Raw genomic sequence first — 26,692 nt, forward strand, 5'->3', positions numbered from 1 at the left:
ACCAAAGATGTTCTACACAGAAATATAAAATATTCCTAAAATTTATATGAAACCAAAAAGATCCAGAATAACCAAAGCCATCCTGAGCAAAATAATGAAACTGGAATCTTGACATTACATGACTTTATATTATAATGCAAAGCTATAGTAACTAAAACTGTTGTTACTGGCATAAAACCAGACACACAGAACAATAGAATTGAGAGAATTCATAAATAAATTCATATATTCACAGTCACATCATTTTCAATAAAGGTGCCAAGAACATACAATGAGGGTAAGGACACTCTATTCAACAAATGATTTCAGTAAAACAAGATGTTTATATTCATAAGAATGAAAGTAGACCTGCATCTCTCACCATATTAAAAAATCAAATCAAAATGAACTTAAAACTGAAATATGACACAAGAAACTATAAAATTCCTCGAAGCAAACATTGGGAAAAGGCTTAAGGATCTTAGCATGGACAAAGATCCTTGATTAAGCATAGTCAATCAAAGCAAAAATAGACTAATGGGATCACATAAAGCTAAAAAGCTTCTGCACAGGAAAACAATAAAGTGAACAAATAACCTATAGAATAGGAGAAAATATTTGCAAATTATTCAACTGACAAGAAATTTATCACCAGAATATATGGAAAACTCATACAACTCAATAGCAAAAAATATTCTGATTTAAAAAATGGATAAAATGTTTTAATAGACACTTCTCAAAAGAAGACATACAAATGACCAACAAGTATATTTTTAAATATTGCTCATCACTAATAATCAGAGAAATGCAAATTAAAAACACAATGAGAAATCATTTCCCCATACCTAAAATGGCTTTTATTATAAGGACACAAAAATAACTGATGCTGGTGAGGATGTAGAGAAAAGGGAAGCCTTGTACACTCTTGGTAGGAACGTATATTAGTACAGCTACTATGAAGAACAGAATAGATGTCACTCAAAAACCTAAAAATAGAAGTGACATATGATTCAGCAATCCCACTGCTGGTCTGTATTCCTGTATTTATTACAGCAATATTCATAATAGCTAAAATATAAAATAAAACTATGTGTCCATCAATGATGACTGAATAAAGAAAATATGGTACATATAAACAACAGACTATTCATTATTTTATTAGAATGAAATTATATCATTTGCAACAATGTGAATGGAACTGGGGGATATTACCTTAAATCAAGTAAGCCAGGCATAGAAAAACAAGTATCATATGTTCTCATTCATGTGCAGTAGGTAAAAAGTTGATCTCATGATAGTACATGGTAGAATGGTGGTTAACAGAAGCACAGAAGGATAATGGGGAGGAAGGGATAAAGAAGGTTTGATTAATGGGTACAAAAATACATAATTAGTGTATAGTGATAATTAACATTAATCAATTGTACAATTCAAAATAGCTAGAGGAGTGAATTTAGAATGTTTCTCACACAAAGAAATTCCAAACATTTGAGGTGATGGCTATCCCAATTACTCTGACTTGACCATTACACCTCTTATGCTTCCCTCTAAATATCACATGGATCCCATAAGTATAAACAACTATTATGTACCTTTATACATAAAAAATCTGAAAACCAAATAAATATGTTTTTAATATTCCTGACCTAAATTTTATGTTTGTTTTCAGCTCATTCTGTTATATTTTACTGAGTTCCCAATACCGTTTCATAGAGGCCAGGTTATTTTGCTTTCTTCTAATGATAAGTGTAAACTTTTCCAATGTTTCTGTCTAAATTACTTAGTAGGCAATTTTCCAAGGCTTGCTTAATTTCTTAATTTCTAAATCTTCAATATTGATGACATTTCAATTTACAGATAATTTTTCCATACATATTATATTTTTGCTTATTTATTGCTTATTTTGCAATGTATAAACTTCTCCTAAGAACCAATTAATTAACAGAAAATAAGATCCCACATCTTGCCTTGAAACTGTCCAGTGTACGTTTTGACTACCTGTGTGCGTGTGTTTGTGCGTGTGTTTGTGTGTATGTGTATATTTAATAACTTTTTATATCTACCTTATAAACATTTTTCTTGGGAATATTTTTTCATAAAATTTTTCATATTTATGGGGTATATGTGACATTTTGATACAAGCATACAATGTGTAGTGATAAGGTGATTGGGATAGTGATCATCTTAAACATTTGTCGGCCGGGCGCGGTGGCTCAAGCCTGTAATCCCAGCACTTTGGGAGGCCGAGACGGGCGGATCACGAGGTCAGGAGTTCGAGACCATCCTGGCTAACACGGTGAAACCCCGTCTCTACTAAAAAATACAAAAAACTAGCCGGGCGAGGTGGCGGGCGCCTGTAGTCCCGGCTACTCGGGAGGCTGAGGCTGGAGAATGGCGTAAAAACCCGGGAGGCAGAGCTTGCAATGAGCTGAGATCCGGCCACTGCACTCCAGCCTGGGCGACACAGCGAGACTCCGTCTCAAAAAAAAAAAAAAAAAAAAAAATTTGTCATATCTTTGTATTAGCAGCATCTCAATTTAACTCTTTTAATTATTTTGAAATACACAATATTGTTAACTCTAGTTGCCCTATGGCCCTATTAAACACTATATCTTATTTCTTCTAACCATATTTTTGTACTCATTAACCCCTCTCTATTCCCCTCTCCACATTACGGGAAGAATACATTTTATGAAATGATTTTTGGTATATATAAAAATAAAATCAGATATGGATTATTTATTTAGCTTATTAAAATGATAAAGTATATATCCAAATGCCAATTCATCCTTACATTCAAATTTATATAGTCATGGATTTTTTTCTTCTTCATTCATACTGCAAGCCTGATTTTGTAATTGTGTATTTTGAATGCTTTAGTAGATATCTTCATTTATTTGATTATTTATAATACTTTATTTTTTATTTGTCTGCTTTCATTCTTACCAAGAAGGTATTGGCATATACCATCTATTTCTGACACACCTCTCCATAGTTCACCAACTTCTCATACCCAGAGAATTAGTGAGGCTTCAGTGTATTTGAATTTTTGAAAAGAGGGATATGATTTGTGTACCTATCATGGATGTTCCTCTTTAATCCAGACAAATGTAGTGCATTTATCTAAGATTCCTTTAGATTATAGGTTTTTAATAGTTTCTTTCCTTAATATATAGGGTGGATGCAAATTTCCTGTACTTGTAAATGTCTCAGTTTATTTCTTTCATAATTGTGTATGCATGCATTTACAATGGGAGGAAAAATGGGCAAAATACTGGACATCAAATCAGTGTCTCCTATCAGATTTTATTTCAATAAATCTTTGTTCATGTTTGTGATAATAGAAGTTTTACTCTTTTACTTAGTAAATTACATCTATTAAACTTATATCTCATATCTATTACTTTAAAAATATGTTATTTTAAAAACCCAGAGCTAAATAACAGAAACATTTTGAAAGTTTCCTCATTTCAATTGTTTAATACCGACGTATGATTATCCAATAATTTTGTACCTCTGGTCAAACATTTTAGAGAATCTTCTGACAAAAATATCCTTCTTAGGCTGACAAAATGCTTGTGTCTTTCCTTTAAATTCACACTTTTTACTACCTGAGTTAAAATCTTGGCCTCAGTTATGTGACCTTTGGCAAGTTATTTAGCCTCTTAGTGTCTTTGTTTTCATTTTCAAAGTGTGATACGAATCGTATCTATTGCCTAGGATTTCTATTAAGAGGAAATGAGATGAAAAATCTAAAACCCTCAGAAAACGTGGCACATAGTAAGCTGTTAAATAATATCAGTTGTTTATTGTCTGACCTTTAGTTAGAGTATTACAAACCCAACCACATGAGTTAGCACACCAATTATGAGGGATTTTTATGTAGTAAATATTTACGGGCCTATGTGTCTGTTACTGCACCCACTTCTCCCACATTCTTCTTAAATATTATTTCTTTATCCATATAGAAAATGTTTTTCTGTGCTCCCACGTGCCAATTCCTTTCCCTGGATTTTAAGAGTGGGGCCGAATGAGGCGAGACAATCCTTTTCCCAGATATCAAAGTTGTAAGATGTAAAGATTGGAAGACTTTAAAGACCTGGTTTTATAACCGTGTCTAGAATGGAAAAGGTAACCATCATGCACAGAAAAAGCAAAGTCTAGAGAATGTGGGTCTTAATGGAGTCTGCACCTCTAGTGCATGTGTTTCTGAGGTTTAGCACACTCCTGTCCTTTTTTCAGCTTGGTGATTCCGTAAAATATTATGTAATTATTCAACTCAGGTTTATCTTAGTTAACAAAAGTTGTCCATTTTTTTTTCTGTTGTTCTTAAGTAATCATAGTATTTATTTATTTATTTATTTATTTATTTATTTTGAGACGGAATCTCGCTCTGTTGCCCAGGCTGGAGTGCAGTGGCGCGATCTCAGCTCACGGCAAGCTCCGCCTCCCGGGTTCACACCATTCTCCTGCCTCAGCCTCCCAAGTAGCTGGGACTGAAGGCGCCCGCCAACACGCCCGGCTAATTGTTTTGTATTTTTAGTAGAGACGGGGTTTCACCGTGTTAGCCAGGATGGTCTCGATCTCCTGACCTCGTGATCCGCCCGCCTCGGCCTCCCAAAGTGCTGGGATTACAGGCTTGAGCCACCGCACCCGGGCAGTATTCTTTTCTACTTTTACACTGCTGTTGAATTTGTCTTCATTCGTCTTGGAGACCAGTGATCGATACAGCCTCTTCTTCAAGTGACTCTGCTTAAGCAAAAAGGAAGATTCACAGGTGCTTTAAGAACAGAGTGGTATCTTTTTTTTTTTTTTTTTTTTGGTAAACATAGCATTTTATTAACAAAACGTTTACACCTTTCTTACAACAAAACAGTGATTTAGCATGTTATACTCTATAAAAGTGTATTATAGAATATTCAAGCCAAAACAATATTATTTAAAACTATGGCAAATCAACTTTCATTTGCAAACTATCTACTACGAGCATAGGTATGAAAACAAAAATCTTACAACAAAAACCAAAGGTCTAGTTTTCTTTTGTCAGCATCTAAAACAATACAGACATCATATGGTTTACACAAGCTTAGGTCCAGCCCAAGGTTAAGATGCAAAAATAAAGTCTTCAAACATCCACAGAAGCTTGATAGCAACACTCGCCTGCCCAGAGTGGTATCTCTAGATAATTTCAGCCATGGGAGTTGATTGTCTATCTTCTCTTTTCTCCTCTGTAGGTTTTTGAGGAAACTAAACTTGGTTTTATCTGCTTTGTGAAGAAACACATTCTTTCAGCTCCATTCCAGTGCAGCTCTGCTTAACTCTCTGGAACAATGACATTTAACTAGCTTTCATTCCTTTAGTCTCAGACAGACCTCTACCAAAACTAAACTTTCTTAATGACCTTCTAATTGTATCTGCCTTCACCTAATTGCCTGGGCTCTTTTAGTACCACTCCCTTCCTCACACATCATGGAACATCCAAATTAAATTGCCTTGAGGACCATGGATTTGTCAGGTTCTCTTTCCTTATTTGTTGAAAATAATATTAATATTTATGTGATAAATATATGTCCATTATTTATATGCTTGGTGTTAGTATCTTGGTTAGTAAATATTTCAATTATTTATATGGTTGATATTAGTATGGATAGTATTCTACATTTTGCCTTACATATTTTTACAAACCTCACCTATTTTGTGTTCCATATGCGTTTTACCTAGTGTACTTGTCAAAGATCAATACCAAGTTCTCATTGGGAAATTTTCTTTTAGTTTTTTTCCAACAAAGAGAAATTCTGAGGAAAGTTGAGACCAGATCTGGGTACTTCCTTCTCACATGCTTAGGCATGTTCAGGGGAAACTCAAAGCTGGCCTTATTTTTAATATTTTTTTTCTTATAAGTAAACAAGTAGCAATTTTATTGTACTCCACAACTTTCCAACATTTATTTCGTTTTTCTTGAGTTTTTAATTTTGCAGTCTCCTTGGGCTTATTAGTAACCTATGGAAAATTTTCTTATTATTTCCTCTTGGTAAATGGCAAGTATATTGAACTCCTTTCATAGTTTATATCATAAATTGTATAATTTTCTTTCTGTTTTCCAATCATTACCCTAAACCTACTAAAATTTAGATATAAGGTTTTTCTCTGGATTTTGTTTTTTTCCAGTAATAATTGACAGGATTATTTGAATCAAACTGCCAATGAAAAAAAAAAGAATTTTTCTAGATAAAATATTAAAAACAGTTCTAAACAGCACTGAGTAGTTAAACTGATGATAGAAAGAGGCTAGACCACAACAAGAGGATAAACTTTACCTGGAGAGATAAGTATTAAATCAAAGAAATAAAGTATCTTTTGTCTTGAGGGCATTTACCCATAGTTTACATAAAAGTTCAAAGTGACACAAAAATTCAGCATCTTAGGAAAGCCTCTTGACAATAACCTAGAAATAAAGTGACCACTCTTTTTTAAAGATGAGTAAGAATTAGATACTCTTATCTTATTATCTCAAACTTAAAATTACTAGAAGCTGAGCAAAACAGGTGAAATAAAATAAACAAAGAACCTGTGGCACTACATATGAATGTACTAAATGTTCCAGTTTAATGACAAGCATACTCATATGGGGAAAAAAAATACCAACAACATGTTACTTACAAGAGACAAATATAAAATACAAAATACAAAATGAGTAAAAGTAACGGGATTAAAAATGGTATATTATGTAAACTGTATTTTCAAGCACTCATAGAAAATCTACCACAAATTGAATATATATATATAAGGACAGGGAAAAAATGGAACCCATATACCATTTTGGTGAATGGTGCCAGTCAATTTTGTCACTTTGGAAAATAGATTGGCATTATCAAGTATATTTGAAGTTGCACATACCCTATGGCCCAATAATTATATTCATAATATTAATAAGTATATATGCTTTTAAAATTCACTCACATGTGCATTTGGATGCCTATATGAGAAAATTTACAGCAGCAGTAAAATGACCAGAAACTTTAAACAGCTCAAACATTCACCAACAGTACAATAAGAAAAACAAATTATGGAATATTCATATAATGAAATATTAAAAGACAATGAAAGTGAACAAACTGCAAGTTAAATGATCATATTTCACAAACAAAAGTGAGAAAAATAAAAGCTAAAAACCAAAAATAGTAAAATTTAATTATGTTTATATAAAATTGAAAAGCAGAGAAAACCAAAGTAGAAATCAGAAACTATGGCCCCTGAATCAAATCTGGCCTTACATCTATTTCTGTAAATTGTTGTACTGAGTATAAATACATTCATACTTTTGCCTATCATTCTATGGCTATTTTTGTACTACAATGGCAGTGCCTACTGGCTGTTACAGAGACCCCATGACCTGCAATGACTAAAATATTTACTATCTGACATTTATGGAAAATATCATTCTCAGAACTAAACTATCATTTAGGAATGAAAATGTAAGTTCTAATACGTAAGATAAAACAAAGAACATGGAAATAATAATCAAGTTTGATTTTTCCTTCTGGCATTTTATTAAAAAGGTTGGGATCACAAAAGGACACATAGACAGGCCGGGCTCGGTGGCTCAGTAATCACAGCACTTTGGGAGGCTGAGGTGGGCAGATCACTTTAGACCAGGAGTTCGACACTCGCCCGGCGAACATGGCGAAACCCCGTCTCTACTAAAAATACAAAAACTAGCGGGACGTGGTGGCGTACACCCGTGATCCCAGCTACTAGGTGGCTGAAGCACGAGAATCGCTTGCACCAGGTAGGCGGAAGTTGCGGTGAGCCTAGATCGTGCCACTTCACTGCAGCCTGGAAGACAGAGTGAGACTCTGTCTCAAAAAAAAAGGAAGGACACAGCAGCTCTGCATTGCTGCCAGTGTTCTATTTCTGTACCTATGTTACAGGTACAAGCACATGAACAGATTGTTACAGGAGCATTCATTTTATAAATGTCAAATTATGTGTATATTTTATGCATTGTTGGTAATTCTTTACAATTAATATCTTTAAAATATTTTAAAGAGAAACTAAACACATTTAAAAACTAAACCAAACCAAAACAAAAACATATATATAACATACCAAAGCCATATAATAGACATATATACTAGCTAGCATACATACTAATATGTATACACACACACACTAGCATATATGTGTGTGTGTGTATATGTGTACACTACTATATATGCTAGCATATTTGACAACAATACGACAATATGCTAGGACTTTTTCCAAATAATAACCCTGAATTTCATTTGATTGTTATTGGTTTTCCTGCCCTAATTCTGCACCTTCCACATTCTTCTTTCCAACAGGCAAGTAAAGAAATACATAGCCACCAATTAGTGCGTTTAACTTATCGAATAAAGCATGTATCGGACAGAAATTGAATCCTCTGCAAACTATTATAAATACTTATGTTTAGTAAAATATCCTGAGATGGTAAGACACCTTTTCTTCATTTTGTTATCCTGTTCTCTGCCTAGAAAATATAAATAAATTTTTGTTGAACTAGTGAAGCAAGCATCAGTCATTTATTTCTAATCTAAAGAGCTAGGTTTCTAAATACAGAGCAGACATTTGTATCCAGACAGCTCTATGTTTTTCTTATTTGCAAAATAGAGATAAATAAAGCTAACTACATTTACAAAGATATTTATTAATAAACATTGCAACGCAGTCTATTAGACGTGTATGCAAGCAGGTCGATTTTTAAAATCTTTCCAGAATTTTATTTTTTTTCATTTTATAAACATTTTAATTGAGCCACTAGCATTGCATTAGAAAGACATGCTGGGTTGACATAAAGCTGGTTCCAAGTTTGCAGTGGATTGAAGATCGGAAGTTTTGTGGGAATGCTAACGTGCTGGTTCAGGGCTCCAAAACTTACATTTCTCCAGATGGAGCGTTGTTAATATTCTGGATTTGTGGCACTGCACTATTTTGAAACAAATAAAATGAAGCAGTAAAAAGTAAGTTTGTTTGCCATATGGCTGTTTATTTCTCTATGTAGAGCCTCACTGTGAAATATATGGCTCCGCAATATGGGACAGCCACATATTCACACCGGTGCACCTGCTTTTAGCATGAGGAATCTTTCTTTTGATGACATTAAATTCATGATATCATGATTTGAAGAATTTTTCTCACCATTTCTCATCATTTTCTCATTATGGAGAGCGGTCTGTCTTATAAGACACGGAAAATGAGATTATACATTGGTAGGTTTTACCCTTTAAAATATATGTATTATTTAAATACGCAAAAAAGCTGTTTTAGGTAAATGAAAGACTACGATAGATAGAAACAGGACTGTGAATATTGTGAGAGAGGCTTGTGTTCCAATTCTACCTGTAACAGGGATTTCTAATGTAGCCCTGAGCAAGGAATGACATTTCTCTACCTAATCTATTCTACTTTTATAATTGGAATTTAAATAATAGAATTACAGAGTTATAGATTTCTCAAAATTTGATCTAGGTTTGCCTCCAGAAAAAATACAATGAGGATACCAAAAGAAGTATTTTCTTCCCTGAAAAGAAACAACTTCTGTTACTAATCAGTACAGTGATGTTTTCAGGGTCAGGGGTTAACCTGTTCTTTAGAACTTGCTTTCTCTTGTCCTACTTGAAAGTCGAGAAGAGAGTGACCTCTTACAAACCTACAGAGGATTTTAAAGTGCTGCTTTCAGGCCATAATAAGAGGCGAAGAGATTCTGCTAGGATAAACACTTTGCTTTGGTTTGGACCCAACACTCTCAGACAGTCACATACCTACAAACTCTTCTCAGATACAACTGTTTACAATTGTAAATGTGCTTTTCAATATCTTACTTACATCTTCCATCCTTTCTTTTATAAAAATGTCTGCTTTATTGCATACATTTTGCAATCCTTTTATAAGATTTCAACCTTAATACCTTTAAAACTTGAAAGTAGAAACAACTCATCAACAAGTATTAATTACTTGTATATATAATAGAAATCCTTGAAACAATAAAATACTTGAGTCTATAAAGTTAAACATCAAGCATATATTGTTTATTACTTAAGAGGAAAGTATGGTTAATATTTATAATATTACAATCTCTTAGTCTAGTATAGAAATAGGCTCAGGAGATTCTCCTGCTTCAGACTCCCAAGTAGGTGGGACTATAGGCATGCACCACACCTGGCTAGTTTTTGTATTTTTAGTAGAGGCAGTGTTTTGCTCTGTTGGCCAGGTTGGTCTCGAACTCCTGACCTCAGGTGATCCACCTGCCTCTGCCTCCCAGAGTGGTGGGATTGCAGGTGTGAGCCACAGTGCCTGGCCAGTGGTTTTTTAAAATATTCTTTGACAGTCTCATTGTCATGTCAATTAGATCAATGCCTTTAAAAATATGTATATATACATCTCAAAAATAAAATAAAATAGTAAGCATTAAAAAAATAGAAACATAAGAAATAGAACTAATGTGTGAAAAAACTATTCAAAAAGAATACACTGTTGTAAAAAATAAGATCAATTTTCTTTTATGCTGTTTTTCATGTTATTAAAAATTCTTATGTAAATTTTGTTTTCCTTTACAATATTTCTAATACTTATCAGCTTCCATACTTCACCTTAATCAAACTGTTTCACTAGAAACTATATCAATGTGCCCATCTCTTGATGTTTTTGGATTTTATTGTCATGTAAGTGTCTTACTAAAGCATCTTAGGGTTTGTGCTATTTCCTGCTCAACAAGTCTGAGTAGCATGATCTCATTAAAAGAGTAAATCATCTTGAAATTCTGTGAGGTTGTGCATTAGTATCCTAGAGCTGAGATAGCAAAGTATCACAAAATGGTGACTTAAAACAATGGAAATGTATTGCCTCACACGTTTCAAAGCTACAAGTCAAGATGTCGGTAGAGGGTAGGGTTGGTTCCTTACAAGGGCACCAAGGGAAAATCTGGTCCATGCCTTTTTTTCTAGCTTCTGGTAATAGCTGGCACTCCTTGGGATTTCTGGGCTTACAAATGCATCACATCTCTGCCTCTATCTTCACATGAAGTTCTACCTGTGACTCTGTCTTCACATGGCTGTCTTCTTACAGGATACCTGTCGTATCGGCCAAGAGGACCACTTGACTTCAGTATAACCTCATCTTAACTAATTAACCTGCAATGATCTTATTTCCAAATAATATCACATTCTGTTGAACTGAGAACTGGTACTTCAACATATATTTTTCCAAGACATAAGTTAACCCATAATAGGTGTATATTCAGACATATCAAGTTAATATTATCAGAGAGCATGGATTCTGATACAGCATGAATGTATGTCATTGAAGGTGTAATATTCCCATACTTCACAACTGGTTTTTAAAAATTTGCTTAATAGCTAGAGAAATGAATTTGCTCCAATATATCAGTGACCTCCAGATTTCAGTTTACGCTGATCTTCATTGTCAAAGATCCATTTGGTTTTTGCACCTCTGAACAACAGCTTACATTATAATATTATTTGAATCCATATTCCTGCATCTTTCAAGTCTTTTTTAATGGTGCAAACTAGTGCAATTATCTCAAGAATGTGACACATATGGTTTGTTATTAGATAATAAGATGCTGTGATAAGAAGTTACCCTTAGTTTTTCTTGCCATCTATAGCCCTGATTGTCAGGTCAGGGGACCAATATGAGGATTCTGCAGGTTTCCAAATAACAATGTCAATGAGGCATTAATGAACTGAGATATATATATATATATATATATATAGTGGTTTGAGGATTTACTGGGCCTACTCTGAGATTCACCTGGGCCAAAATTCTACTTATCACTTCATCACTATAAGCCCTCTGATAATCTATAAATAATGAAAGAAAGATTTGCAGCATATAACATATATACCCCTTTTTCAAGAGAACTGAGTGCTCATTTCAATCACAGAAATCTCAGGTTGCCAAACAATGTGACGAATCAAAGTTTGTATCCTGTTTGCAAGCTCACAATTTAAATTGCTAAAGTTTCATGAATGTTGGCAAAAGACAAGAGACTCCTGAATCAGAGACAAATAATTTTATCACTCAAAGATAGGCAGAAAACATAAGCTTAATATTTGCATTGGTTTCCCTTGCCCACAGTTCCCACCGGGCATTGCAGAGTCACCAACATAGATGCTTTGCCTGCAGTGGGTTTGCATCTCAATTAAGAAACACCAAACTTAAAATACCCCAGTCTTTCACAATGTGTTGCAAGCAAACCTGCTCAACCTTTGCCCCAGAAAAAAGATGTTATATTGCCAAAAAACGAGACACCCACGGAGAACTGTCCTTCAGCACAGTATGTGTTGAACTGTATTGTGTTGAACCAATGTATGAATTGGTTTAAGTCTGGAAAATGAGTGACAGATAATTACTTCCAATTGTAGTTACCCCAATGGGATTTTTGCTAACCAGACTCAAAAATTTTCCCATAATATAGGTAAGGAATTTTTTAAGCTGATGGTACTCCCAGATTAGTGTGTTTCTCAATGTAATTGTAAGGAAGAGTCCTCTGGGCCCTCTGGTTAGCAGAGTTAGCAGAAAGTGGCAGTGGGAGAGGATGAACAGGTACAACTTAATAACTCTAAATAGCATTCCTATTGTCTTAGTCTTTGCATTCTTTTTTTTTTTTTTCCACAATGGCAGAGAAGTCCTGGCATTTTGATCTAATTGACTACAGGCTACCATTGAATCTACATTTTTATTCAGACTGTTAGAGACATTTTCCACTATCTGAGCAAGCACATTCAAAGCCAAAATCCCTGGTAAGTGCATTTTTATGAATATATTAAGCCTGAAAATTCTTTTTCTTTTATTGGTGGCGGGGGGGCTACATTTCTTTTTTTTTTTATACTTTAAGTTCTAGGGTACATGTGCACAACGTGCAGGTTTGTTACATATGTATACATGTGCCATGTTGGTGTGCTGCACCCATTAACTCGTCATTTACATTAGGTATATCTCCTAATGCTATCCCTCCCCCAAACCCACTTCCAACAATAGGACCCGGTGTGTGATGATCCCCTTCCTATGTCCAACTGATCTCATTGTTCAATTCCCATCTATGAGTGAGAACATGCGGTATTTGGTTTTCTGTCTTGTGATAGTTTACTGAGAATGATGGTTTCCAGCTGCATCCATGTCCCTACAAAGACACGAACTCAACTTTTTTTATGGCTGCATAGTATTCCATGGTGTATATGTGCCCCATTTTCTTAATCCAGTCTGTCACTGATGGACATTTGGGTTGATTCCAAGTCTTTGCTATTGTGATTAGTGCTGCAATAAACATACGTGTGCATGTGTCTTTATAGCAGCATGATTTATAATCCTTTGGGTATATCTCCAGCAATGGGATGGCCGGATCAAATGGTATTTATAGTTCTATATCCTTGAGGAATCGCCACACTATTTTCCACAATGGTTGAACTAGTTTACAGTCCCACCAGCAGTGTAAAACTGTTCCTATTTCTCCACATCCTCTCCAGAAAATTCTTAAATCAGCATTAAGAATCAATTTCTACACTTCTTATATTCCTGCTTATGAACGTTAGCAAGATTTTGCAACATTTTTGACATCTAAGACATCTTAAAGATTCCTAGACATGAGACTGTCTCACTCAATGAATCTAGAAGCAACAAGGAGTATTGGGAATGGATCCTGAGAAGATGAATTTCCTTGTTAGGCAATTTGTGCATTGAAGGTTTGAGGATTCAACATTCTCAGATTTCTCTAAATCTGGTCTAAGTTTGCCAGTCCAAATCTTAGGTTCCCTCTCCTTTCCAATTAATGCCCTAATCTTAACATCCGGTCAGACTGTGAATTTGACTTGCAACTTGCTCACATTATCCATGAACTTAATATTTGTTGTGTTCTTCAGATACTTTTTAAAAGAAAAATATGAGAGATTTTTAAAAAGATATAGGCACTGTGGTTCTATATTCTTTCCTTGAATGAGCAGTTGATGCCCCTGTGCTCATAATATACTTTACTTTTGGTAAACTTTTCCCAGTAAGATGGCACAACATCCCTTTAATCTTGTCTTCATGTCAGTAGACTTGTAGGGTGCAGTAGCTGTTCATTTAATCAATACTTAATCCAAAGCAAACCCATGTGATAATATTTGTGGTTATTATGCCACTGGTTTCCACAGATAATTGTTGTCCTATTTTCTGTTTCTATGAATGTTATCGCTGTGTTCAGTCTCTAGCAGGTGAGCAGTTTATTTCCATTCTCCATCTTGGAGGTCTGTTTCTTAAAACCACCTAGGCTAAGAACTTCATCCGTCAGTGTTCAGTCAAGAAAAAAGAAACAATTCAAATTTTAAATAGATGCAAGTCAGTGCAAGGGATATTTTTAACAAAGTTAATACAGTTCTTGAGAACACTAATATGGAATGAGAGGAAATGTAATTGTAGCTTGATACATTGGCCAAGCAAAGCAATAATAAATAGCTACCTTCTTTTCAATCTTCAACCTCCTCTTAGTGACAACTAGTGGCTGAAACTAGCTTGAAATAATTTTTTTTATTATTATTATTATACTTTAAGTTCTAGGGTACATGTGCATAACGTGCAGGTTTGTTACATATGTATACTTGTGCCATGTTGGGGTGCTGCACCCATCAACTCGTCATTTACATCAGGTATAACTCCCAATGCAATCCCTCCCCCCTCCCCCCTCCCCATGATAGGCCCCGGTGTTTGATGTTCCCCTTCCCGAGTCCAAGTGATCTCATTGTTCAGTTCCCACCTATGAGTGAGAACATGCGGTGTTTAGTTTTCTGTTCTTGTGATAGTTTGCTAAGAATGATGGTTTCCAGCTGCATCCATGTCCCTACAAAGGACACAAACTCATCCTTTTTTATGGCTGCATAGTATTCCATGGTGTATATGTGCCCCATTTTCTTAATCCAGTCTGTCACTGATGGACATTTGGGTTGATTCCAAGTCTTTGCCATTGTGAATAGTGCCGCAATAAACATATGTGTGCGTGTGTCTTTATAGCAGCATGATTTATAATCCTTTGGGTATATACCCAGTAATGGGATGGCTGGGTCATATGGTACATCTAGTTCTAGATCCTTGAGGAATAGCCATACTATTTTCCATAATGGTTGAACTAGTTTACAATCCCATCAACAGTGTAAAAGTGTTCCTATTTCTCCACATCCTCTCCAGCACCTGTTGTTTCCTGACTTTTTAATGATCGCCATTCTAACTGGTGTGAGATGGTATCTCATTGTGGTTTTGATTTGCATTTCTCTGATGGCCAGTGATGATGAGCATTTTTTCATGTGTCTGTTGGCTGTATGAATGTCTTCTTTTGAGAAATGTCTGTTCATATCCTTTGCCCACTTTTTGATAGGGTTGTTTGTTTTTTTCTTGTAAATTTGTTTGAGTTCTTTGTAGGTTCTGGATATTAGCCCTTTGTCAGATGAGTAGATTGCAAAAATGTTCTCCCATTCTGTAGGTTGCCTGTTCACTCTGATGGTAGTTTCTTTTGCTGTGCAGAAGCTCTTTAGTTTAATGAGATCCCATTTGTCCATTTTGGCTTTTGCTGCCGTTGCTTTTGGTGTTTTAGACATGAAGTCTTTGCCCATGCCTATGTCCTGAATGGTACTACCTAGGTTTTCCTCTAGGATTTTTATGGTATTAGGTCTAACATTTAAGTCTCTAATCCATCTTGAATTAATTTTCATATAAGGAGTAAGGAAAGGATCCAGTTTCAGCTTTCTACATATGGCTAGCCAATTTACCCAGCACCATTTATTAAATAGGGAATCCTTTCCCCATTTCTTGTTTCTCTCAGGTTTGTCAAAGATCAGATGGCTGTAGATGTGTGGTATTATTTCTGAGGACTCTGTTCTGTTCCATTGGTCTATATCTCTGTTTTGGTACCAGTACCATGCTGTTTTGGTTACTGTAGCCTTGTAGTATAGTTTGAAGTCAGGTAGCGTGATGCCTCCAGCTTTGTTCTTTTGACTTAGGATTGTGTTGGAGATGCGGGCTCTTTTTTGGTTCCATATGAACTTTAAAGCAGTTTTTTCCAATTCTGTGAAGAAACTCATAGGTAGCTTGATGGGGATGGCATTGAATCTATAAATAACCTTGGGCAGTATGGCCATTTTCAAGATATTGATTCTTCCTATCCATGAGCATGGTATGTTCTTCCATTTGTTTGTGTCCTCTTTTATTTCACTGAGCAGTGGTTTGTAGTTCTCCTTGAAGAGGTCCTTTACATCCCTTGTCAGTTGGATTCCTAGGTATTTTATTCTCTTTGAAGCAATTGTGAATGGAAGTTCATTCCTGATTTGGCTCTCTGTTTGTCTGTTACTGGTGTATAAGAATGCTTGTGATTTTTGCACATTAATTTTGTATCCTGAGACTTTGCTGAAGTTGCTTATCAGCTTAAGGAGATTTTGGGCTGAGACAATGGGGTTTTCTAAATATACAATCATGTCATCTGCAAACAGGGACAATTTGACTTCTTCTTTTCCTAACTGAATACCCTTGATTTCTTTCTCTTGCCTGATTGCCCTAGCCAGAACTTCCAACACTATGTTGAATAGGAGTGGTGAGAGAGGGCATCCCTGTCTTGTGCCAGTTTTCAAAGGGAATTTTTCAAGTTTTTGCCCATTCAGTATGATATTGGCTGTGGGTTTGTCATAAATAGCTCTTATTATTTTGAGGTACGTTCCATCAATACCGAATTTATTGAGCGTTTTTAGCATGAAGGGCTGTTGAATTTTGTCAAAAGCCTTTTCTGCATCTATTGAGATAATCATGTGGTTCTTGTCTTTGGTTCTGTTTATATGCCAGATTATGTTTATTGATTTGCGAATGTTGAACCAGCCTTGCATCCCAGGGATGAAGCCCACTTGATCATGGTGGATAAGCTTTTTGATGTGTTGCTGAATCCGGTTTGCCAGTATTTTATGGAGGATTTTTGCATCAATGTTCATCAGGGATATTGGTCTAAAATTCTCTTTTTTTGTTGTGTCTCTGCCAGGCTTTGGTATCAGGATGATGTTGGCCTCATAAAATGAGTTAGGGAGGATTCCCTCTTTTTCTATTGATTGGAATAGTTTCAGAAGGAATGGTAACAGCTCCTCCTTGTACATCTGGTAGAATTCACCTGTGAATCCATCTGGTCCTGTACTTTTTTTGGTTGGTAGGCTATTAATTATTGCCTCAATTTCAGAGCCTGCTATTGGTCTATTCAGGGATTCAACTTCTTCCTGGTTTAGTCTTGGAAGAGTGTAAGTGTCCAGGAAATTATCCATTTCTTCTAGATTTTCCAGTTTATTTGCGTAGAGGTGTTTATAGTATTCTCTGATGGTAGTTTGTATTTCTGTGGGGTCGGTGGTGATATCCGCTTTATCATTTTTTATTGCGTCTATTTGATTCTTCTCTCTTTTCTTCTTTATTAGTCTTGCTAGCGGTCTGTCAATTTTGTTGATCTTTTCAAAAAACCAACTCCTGGATTCATTGATTTTTTGGAGGGTTTTTTGTGTCTCTATCTCCTTCAGTTCTGCTCTGATCTTAGTTATTTCTTGCCTTCTGCTAGCTTTCGAATGTGTTTGCTCTTGCTTCTCTAGTTCTTTTAATTGTGATGTTAGAGTGTCAATTTTAGATCTTTCCTGCCTTCTCTTGTGGGCATTTAGTGCTATAAATTTCCCTCTACACACTGTTTTAAATGTGTCCCAGAGATTCTGGTATGTTGTATCTTTGTTCTCATTGGTTTCAAAGAACATCTTTATTTCTGCCTTCATTTTGTTATGTACCCAGTAGTCATTCAGGAGCAGGTTGTTCAGTTTCCATGTAGTTGAGTGGTTTTGATTGAGTTTCTTAGTCCTGAGTTCTAGTTTGATTGCACTGTGGTCTGAGAGACAGTTTGTTATAATTTCTGTTCTTGTACATTTGCTGAGGAGTGCTTTACTTCCAATTATGTGGTCAATTTTGGAATAAGTATGAAGTGGTGCTAAGAAGAATGTATATTCTGTTGATTTGGGGTGGAGAGTTCTATAGATGTCTATTAGGTCTGCTTGCTGCAGAGATGAGTTCAATTCCTGGATATCCTTGTTAACTTTCTGTCTCGTTGATCTGTCTAATGTTGACATTGGAGTGTTGAAGTCTCCCATTATTATTGTATGGGAGTCTAAGTCTCTTTGTAAGTCTCTAAGAACTTGCTTTATGAATCTGGGTGCTCCTGTATTCGGTGTATATATATTTAGGATAGTTAGCTCTTCCTGTTGAATTGATCCCTTTACCATTATGTAATGGCCTTCTTTGTCTCTTTTGATCTTTGATGGTTTAAAGTCTGTTTTATCAGAGACTAGTATTGCAACCCCTGCTTTTTTTTGTTCTCTATTTGCTTGGTAAATCTTCCTCCATCCCTTTATTTTGAGCCTATGTATGTCTCTGCATGTGAGATGGGTCTCCTGAATACAGCAGACTTATGGGTCTTGACTCTTTATCCAGTTTGCCAGTCTGTGTCTTTTAATTGGAGCATTTAGTCCATTTACATTTAAGGTTAATATTGTTATGTGTGAACCTGATCCTGCCATTATGATATTAACTGGTTATTTTGCTTGTTAGTTGATGCAGTTTCTTCCTAGCTTCGATGGTCTTTACATTTTGGCATGTTTTGGCAATGGCTGGTACCGGTTGTTCCTTTCCATGTTTAGTGCTTCCTTCAGGGTCTCTTGTAAGGCAGGCCTAGTGGTGACAAAATCTCTAAGCATTTGCTTATCTGTAAAGGATTTTATTTCTCCTTCACTTCTGAAACTTAGTTTGGCTGGATATGAAATTCTGGGTTTAAAATCCTTTTCTTTAAGAATGTTGAATATCGGCCCCCACTCTCTTCTGGCTTGGAGAGTTTCTGCCTGAGAGATCTGCTGTTAGTCTGATGGGCTTCCCTTTGTGGGTAACCCGACCTTTCTCTCTGGCTGCCCTTAAGATTTTTTCCTTCATTTCAACTTTGGTGAATCTGGCAATTATGTGTCTTGGAGTTGCTCTTCTCGAGGAGTATCTTTGTGGCGTTCTCTGTATTTCCTGGATTTGAATGTTGGCCTGCCCTACTAGGTTGGGGAAGTTCTCCTGGATGATATCCTGAAGAGTGTTTTCCAACTTGGTTCCATTTTCCCCCTCACTTTCAGGCACCCCAATCAGACGTAGATTTGGTCTTTTTACATAATCCCATACTTCTTGCAGGCTTTCTTCATTTCTTTTTCTTCTTTTTTCTTTTGGTTTCTCTTCTTGCTTCATTTCATTCATTTGATCCTCAATCGCTGATACTCTTTCTTCCAGTTGATCGAGTCAGTTACTGAAGCTTGTGCATTTGTCACGTATTTCTCGTGTCATGGTTTTCATCTCTTTCATTTAGTTTATGACCTTCTCTGCATTAATTACTCTAGCCATCAATTCTTCCACTTTTTTCCCCAAGATTTTTAGTTTCTTTGCGCTGGGTACGTAATTCCTTCTTTAGCTCTGAGAAGTTTGATGGACTGAAGCCTTCTTCTCTCATCTCATCAAAGTCATTCTCCGTCCAGCTTTGATCCGTTGCTGGCGATGAGCTGCGCTCCTTTGCCGGGGGAGATGCGCTCTTATTTTTTGAATTTCCAGCTTTTCTGCCCTGCTTTTTCCCCATCTTTGTGGTTTTATCTGCTTCTGGTCTTTGATGATGGTGACGTACTGATGGGGTTTTGGTGTAGGTGTCCTTCCTGTTTGATAGTTTTCCTTCTAACAGTCAGGACCCTCAGCTGTAGGTTTGTTGGAGATTGCTTGAGGTCCACTCCAGACCCTGTTTGCCTGGGTATCAGCAGCAGAGGCTGCAGAAGATAGAATATTTCTGAACAGCGAGTGTACCTGTCTGATTCTTGCTTTGGAAGCTTCCTCTCAGGGGTGTACTCCACCCTGCGAGGTGTGGGGTGTCAGACTGGCCCTAGTGGGGGATGTCTCCCAGTTAGGCTACTCAGGGGTCAGGGACCCACTTGAGCAGGCAGTCTGTCCCTTCTCAGATCTCAACCTCCGTGTTGGGAGATCCACTGCTCTCTTCAAAGCTGTCAGACAGAGTCGTTTGCGTCTGCAGAGGTTTCTGCTGCTCTTGTTATTGTTTACTCTGCCCTGTCCCCAGAGGTGGAGTCTACAGAGACAGGCAGGTTTCCTTGAGCTGCTGTGAGCCCCACCCAGTTCCAGCTTCCCAGCAGCTTTCTTTACCTACTTAAGCCTCAGCAATGGCGGGCGCCCCTCCCCCAGCCTCGCTGCTGCCTTGCCGGTAGATCACAGACTGCTGTGCTAGCAATGAGGGAGGCTCCGTGGGTGTGGGACCCTCCCGGCCAGGTGTGGGATATAATCTCCTGGTGTGCCTGTTTGCTTAAAGCGCAGTATTGGGGTAGGAGTTGCCCGATTTTCCAGGTGTTCTGTGTCTCAGTTCCCCTGGCTAGGAAAAGGGATTCCCTTCCCCCTTGCGCTTCCCAGGTGAGGCAATGCCTCGCCCTGCTTCAGCTCTCGCTGGACGGGCTGCAACAGCTGACCAGCACCGATTGTCCGGCACTCCCTAGTGAGATGAACCCAGTACCTCAGTCGAAATGCAGAAATCACCAGTCTTCTGTGTCGCTCGCGCTGGGAGTTGGAGACTGGAGCTGTTCCTATTCGGCCACCTTGCTCCACCCCTCTAGCTTGAAATAATTTGCAAGGGAACAGAATTATGCTTGATTGCAGTGCAAAGCGGAATGTGGCAGTTAGAATAGTATTCCTACCTTACCCCAAAGAGGTTCACATACTAAAATTCAGAACTTGTGAATATGTTATGTTTAATAGCAAAGGAGAATTAAGATTGCAGATGAAATTAATGTTTCTAATCAGCTGTCTTTAAAATAAGAAAAGTGTCTCTGTAGGGCTCAATATAATCACCAGATTTCTTCAGATGTGTAAGAGTCATGCAGAAGAGTTAGAGTCAGAAAAGATACAAGGAAAGAAGCAAGTTTGAATTGAGCAAGTAGAGGTTCAACTCAACGTTGCTGGCTTTGAAGATGGAAAGAGGCCCACCAGGGCCAGGGATACAGACAGCCTCTAGAAGCTGGCAAAGTCAAGGAAACATAATCTCTTCTAGAGTCTTCAGAGGGAGCATAACCCTATAAACACACTGATTTTAGCCCAGTGTGATGACCATTTTAGCACAATAACCTCAAAAATTGCAAGATAACAAGTTTCTTTGTATTCGAAACCACTAAATTTGTGGTAATCTGTTAGAGTGACAATAGAAAACCAATACAAAGAGCAAGTAAAGGTATAGTATATGAGAACCGACAGGCAAATAACCCACACATCTAATACTTTTAATTCTTAGAGTATCAGCTCACAACATCTGTGCCTTGTGAAAGAACTGCCAAGTCCTTCTGTGTATGAACAGTAGGCTATGCATAAACCCTACTGGGACCAACCCCCTTTTTATCCACTCAAGTACATCACTGTAAAAGTAAAACTTTAGTAATAAATCTAGATTTATATTTTTAAAAGAAATACTTTAAAACAATTTATGTGGAATAATTCATACATACATATTTTATAAGACTGCTTTACAATAACTTTTCATCAAGAACATAAGGGCTACTTTCAAAATCATTATCAGAATCAACTATGGAAAGAGTACAGTGTGATAAGTAAGGAACAATTAGTAGAGAAAGCTCAGCTGAGGCAGCTGAATAATTTGGGGATAGCATCAGATTAAGGGTCCAATTTGGTTCCTGTAGATTAGGAAATGTATAGTTTGTTTGTTTGTTTTGAGATGGAGTTTCACTCTTATTGCCCAGGCTGGAGTGCAATAGTGTGATCTTCTCTCACTGCAACCTCCACCTCCCAGGTTGAAGCGATTCTCCCAGCCTCCAGAGTAGCTGGGATTCCAGGCATGCACCACCATGCCCAGCTAATTTTGTATTTTTAGTAGAGATGGGGTTTCTCCATGTTGGTCAAGCTGGTCTTGAACTCCTGACCTCAGGTGATCCACCTACCTCGGCCTCCCAAAGTGCTGGGATTACAGGCCTGAGCCACTGAGCCCGGCCTGTATAGCTATTTTAATCGAGGTGGGTTAGCTTAGAACTTAGGCCATCAAGCCAGCCTACAACATATGGAGAGGATTCAGGATCAAGTTGAATGGACACTGTCATCATTCGCTTCAAAGGTATAATTTGTGCAGGAGAAGGCTCAAGCCAAGTTGGGTGCTAAATATATAAGTTAAAAGTTATGTGCTCAGGATAATGGACCAGTGTCAGGTTGTAGATATCTAAACTGGAGGACATGAGAACACAGGCAGAAGTGGAGCACTCTTACACAAGCTCAGATAGATCCTTTTTTTTTTTTTTGAGATGGAGTCTTGCTCTGTTGCCCAGGCTGGAGCGCAGTGACGCAATCTCGGCTCACAGCAATCTCGGCTCACTACAAGCTCCGCCTCCCGGGTTCACGCCATTCTCCTGCCTCAGCCTCCCGATTAGCTGGGACCACAGGCGCCCGCCACCTCGCCCGGCTAGTTTTTTGTACAACCGCCCAAATAAACAAACAAACAAAAAAGGCAGTAATAGGAAATGAAATACAGAGTAGAAAACTAGACAACCAGACACAGCTTTTCAGGATCCCAAGAAATTAAGTGGTTTCTGTAATCAGCACAGCTAGAATGATTGCTTTTTCTTCTGCTCTTAAGTAGTCTTGTCGTTGATAAAATGAGTTCACAGGGCAGGCTGTTTCTCAGAGCAAGGTAGGTACAAATATTTGTTGTAGAGAAACGAATCTCTTAATCTGGGAAGTAATTGTACTATTAATAAGAATTTATTTATTTTTTTCTTATTCCTGCAGTTAACAGATATTTAAAAATTGACACTATAGCCATTGAGCTACACACTAAAAATTTAAATATAGCTCCTCTCTTCAAGAAATGTATTGTTGGTTAATTTAGGCATCTAGATTAGTTTAACCATCCTATAAATTGATTGTGTCTTTCATGGGCCTAAACGCTGACTTATATTCCTCATAGTTAAGTTTATTTAATTCTTATACTCTGTATAAAAAGCAAACAGCTGATCATTACTACCCAGACCATGTTCATGAAATACAGGAGAGGGTTTACATTTCTCTCAACATTATTCATCACCAGACATATTTTCTATTCTCAATTTTATTCTTTCTTTCTTTTTAATGAACCATCGGTGTTTTCCATGTCTCACTTGAGTTTTGGAACTTAAAATTGGATGTAAAGAAAATATGTTTATAGTGTATATTTTGATAATGACAGTCCAAATGTGTAAATACAGAACATGGGTCCTAGCTTATGTAAAAGGTGAAATAATGTATCTGGATTTCTGCTGATAAAACTTTCCAATATCTGTTGGAAAATAACATTGAAAACAGACTTGCAGGAAGCCTTAAAGTGCAAATCTGTAGGCTTTCTCAGATTTAGCAGGTTAAATCTAGAGTTAGTACTCCCTTGTGATACCTTGGCATTTTAGCATGTTAAAGATAAAGCACATTTAATGATCACAGGAGAGAGTGCAATTAAAAATGCAAGCTCATTTGCACTCCCTTCCTATTCTCTGGTTTAGCTAGAAAACTAGAGTAAACATCTGTGTATATAGTGCAATTTGAAGTGTAAGAGAAAATCATACTTCTAGATTAAATGATTCCAGTCCCAACTAGCTAGCCAGAAGCAGCATGAATGCAGCACTTCAAGTGTTGAATACTTCTATTTTACTTGTACTGGGTCATCTGAATAAAATCTGAACATGGCCAATTCAGTCAGAATAATCCGATTTAACTTTATACCTGATTGAAAATATGTTTCCTCTAAATTGTCTTAGTATTTACTAAACCAGGATTTTGTTGCTATGTAAATGTTTTCTGTCTGAAATATTTACATAAACTAACATAATTGAAGTAATTATACTAAAACCTTTATTAATTAAATCATGAAATTTCTATCTATCTTAACTCACTTTTGATACTAAAAAAAATACATAGATTTGCTATTTTGGCAAATTACCATATTTTGTCTTCCCATTTGTAATTATCAGAGCTAAGAAATTAAAATATTTTTTTTTAACCCATAACAAAGTCACAGGAGAATTCCAGACAGATTCCTCTTGAGTTCTGCTGGAATTCTCCTGACATTTGCCCAAGAAAATGTAAAGATTGAAACCTGAATTTGGAACACTGAGCCTCAAACAGCTGACCTATTACAGCTATTTAAATGACAAATGCAAAATATTTTAGAAATAAAAAACAGTGGTGGCAGAGAAGAGGAGGGGTCAAAGTGGAGAGATCAGATGTCTAAAATACAAAATGCTTCCGATATTCCATTTTTATAAAAAATAGAAACATTGAATGTGCTAAACTAGCCAAAATACTTTGGAGGCATTTCATTTATACTGTGTGAATTTAAGCCAGAAAAATAATTTTAAATAATAACTCAAACTAGTGGTGTCATACACATAACCTCAGTGAAATCCAAGGAGCTATCTTGTGAGCAATTTTAAAATAAATATTTCATCATATTTTATCAAATAGAATATTTAAAATTCTGAGCTAGTTTATGTTAATCCCATGATTTAATTAATACATTAATACTATTCATTATTTGAATGTTTACTTGATAAAAACCATGAAAGATTAGAACTCTTAACTTACAAATAGTAATATAGTGTTCTTGAAATAAACTATTCCTTGGCATTGCTTTCTTCAGGTAATGCAAGTAGCCGCTTTGAGTCGTAGACAGTCATAGATACCTTTTCTAGGTATAATTATGAGGGGGAAAGACTTTCAAATATAGTTAAAGGGAAAAATAATTACTGTAAAAATTGCAGTTTAAAAATTTGATCATCACCCCTCAGATTACAAAGGATAACATTAAATGATCCACAGCTAATAATCACTCTCAACACATATAAATATTCTTCACAACTTCTCAATGTATACCCAAGGACTAAGGAGTTCATAAATGTTATATTAGGAAGCTTTTACTTTATAATGCAAACCATGGCTGTGACCCAAAGCAAGAATATACAATACTTTCCTGTTGGATATTCAGTCACTTTCATTCCCTTTGATGCTCTTTCCTCACTTTCAGGGAAGGAGCAGAGGGAGTTCAGGTTTGTGGCCTGCTCCCCTGTTGTCCTTCATTCTACAGGCACTGAAAATGAGATGAAACCTCCACTGCTCACTAGTGCACACACACACAATCCACTGGCTTTCATCAGTAACTTTTCTTCTTTATGAAAGTTTCCATCAGAGAACAGTGCACCTTATTATACAGTCCATCCAGCTCCACTCACCATGGTCTGGTGTGAAATGAGGAATTACAGAAAATTCCACAAAAGGTTTCTTCATCTGTAAGATCCTCAAATGAGTGCTTTTTCTTTTACAGTGTTGAGGAGTAGCTGAACTGAATGAGTCTCCATGGGCATGCAAGAATTGGTAGATCATAAAGGTACCTATGGCCCTGATAACCTCTTTAGTTATTTTACTCCACCAACAGAACTGTTAGAGGGTGGAGTCAGCATCTCCATGATCAAAGTAGGTGGTTTTAAATATTTGCCATTAGATGAAAGTTTCCAAGAACAGTGAGGAAGAGTAGCTCTTATTAATTGTATTCATTTTTTTGTTTTTTGTTCAGTTTTTTCCTTTTTATGAGGTATAGTTGAAATTTTTCTAAAGGTATCAAAGATAAAAATTCAAGATATCACTGTTTTATACTTGCATCAACTTCTTTTGTACCTCATATAAATGTAAGCTTTTAAAAAGAAGTAAACGAAGGAAATAAAACAAAAACACAGCAACGATAATGCATAAGTCCAAATAACCTTGCTGAGTCATATAATCTTTTTCTTACTCTAAAAAGGAGTAACTATGAATGTGTTACAAAAAGTGTTAAATCTTCCAAGGAAACATCTACCTTTATTAGAATTGAAAAGGAAAAATATATCCCTCAAGATTAATCATTTGAAGTTCAGAAAAATTTGCAGAATAACCATAAGAAGTGCATCTCTAGTCTGGGATTGCTCTCACAATTTCTAATGTTCTTGCTTGTAAACACATTGTAATTATTTAAAACATAGATATTATACATGTATTGATTTAAAAATATTTATTTATTTAATACCTTCTATGTATTAGGCCTTCTCCTATGCAAGGAGGATACAAATGTAAAACATATAGAGCAGGAGATAGAAAATAAATGAATATACCATAGAATGACAGATGAGATATGTTGCCTCAGTATGTTCAAAGAAATACAAAGTGGTCAGTATACCTGAAGTAGAAGGATCAAGGGAGAAAGTGAGAAAGGCAGATAATGGATAATACCTGATCTTAGAGGCCATGGCTAGGACTTCAGGTCTTATATTGTGTATGATAAGAATACACTGCAGAGCTGGTAGAATGCCACCATCAGGTATATAATTTAATGGAGGTAACTTTTAGCTCTGTAGATACACTGTAGTTAGGCAAGAGTGGAAACAAAAGAACATCTTGGAGGGTATTGTGCTAATGTAGCACTATCAAGACAGAATGATGGCTTAATGTGGATTGGCAATGTTGGTGTATCCGTTAAACTGTTGCTCTCAATTCTCCCCTCCATGTAGACACTGGCAACTACCAATATGTATTCTGTCTCTATGGATTTGCCTAT

The 26,692-nt window shown here is 36.4% G+C and overlaps 1 long non-coding RNA gene across 4 annotated transcripts in view; it reads left to right on the forward strand.

The window, feature by feature from the left end:
- Positions 1-26,692, forward strand: part of LOC105481460 (uncharacterized) — a 325,073-nt gene that overhangs the window by 222,376 nt on the left and 76,005 nt on the right. For 3 of the 4 annotated variants that reach the window (XR_986956.2, XR_011609312.1, XR_011609310.1), the window contains one exon: positions 12,664-12,782. The exons of the other annotated variant lie outside the window; for it this stretch is intronic. This is a non-coding gene — a long non-coding RNA (uncharacterized lncRNA). The remainder of the gene's footprint in view (positions 1-12,663; positions 12,783-26,692) is intronic. 4 annotated transcript variants of the gene reach the window in all.

The sequence above is a fragment of the Macaca nemestrina genome, chromosome 10 (genome assembly GCF_043159975.1).
Source record: "Macaca nemestrina isolate mMacNem1 chromosome 10, mMacNem.hap1, whole genome shotgun sequence".
In the NCBI taxonomy this organism is placed as follows: Eukaryota; Metazoa; Chordata; class Mammalia; order Primates; family Cercopithecidae; genus Macaca; species Macaca nemestrina.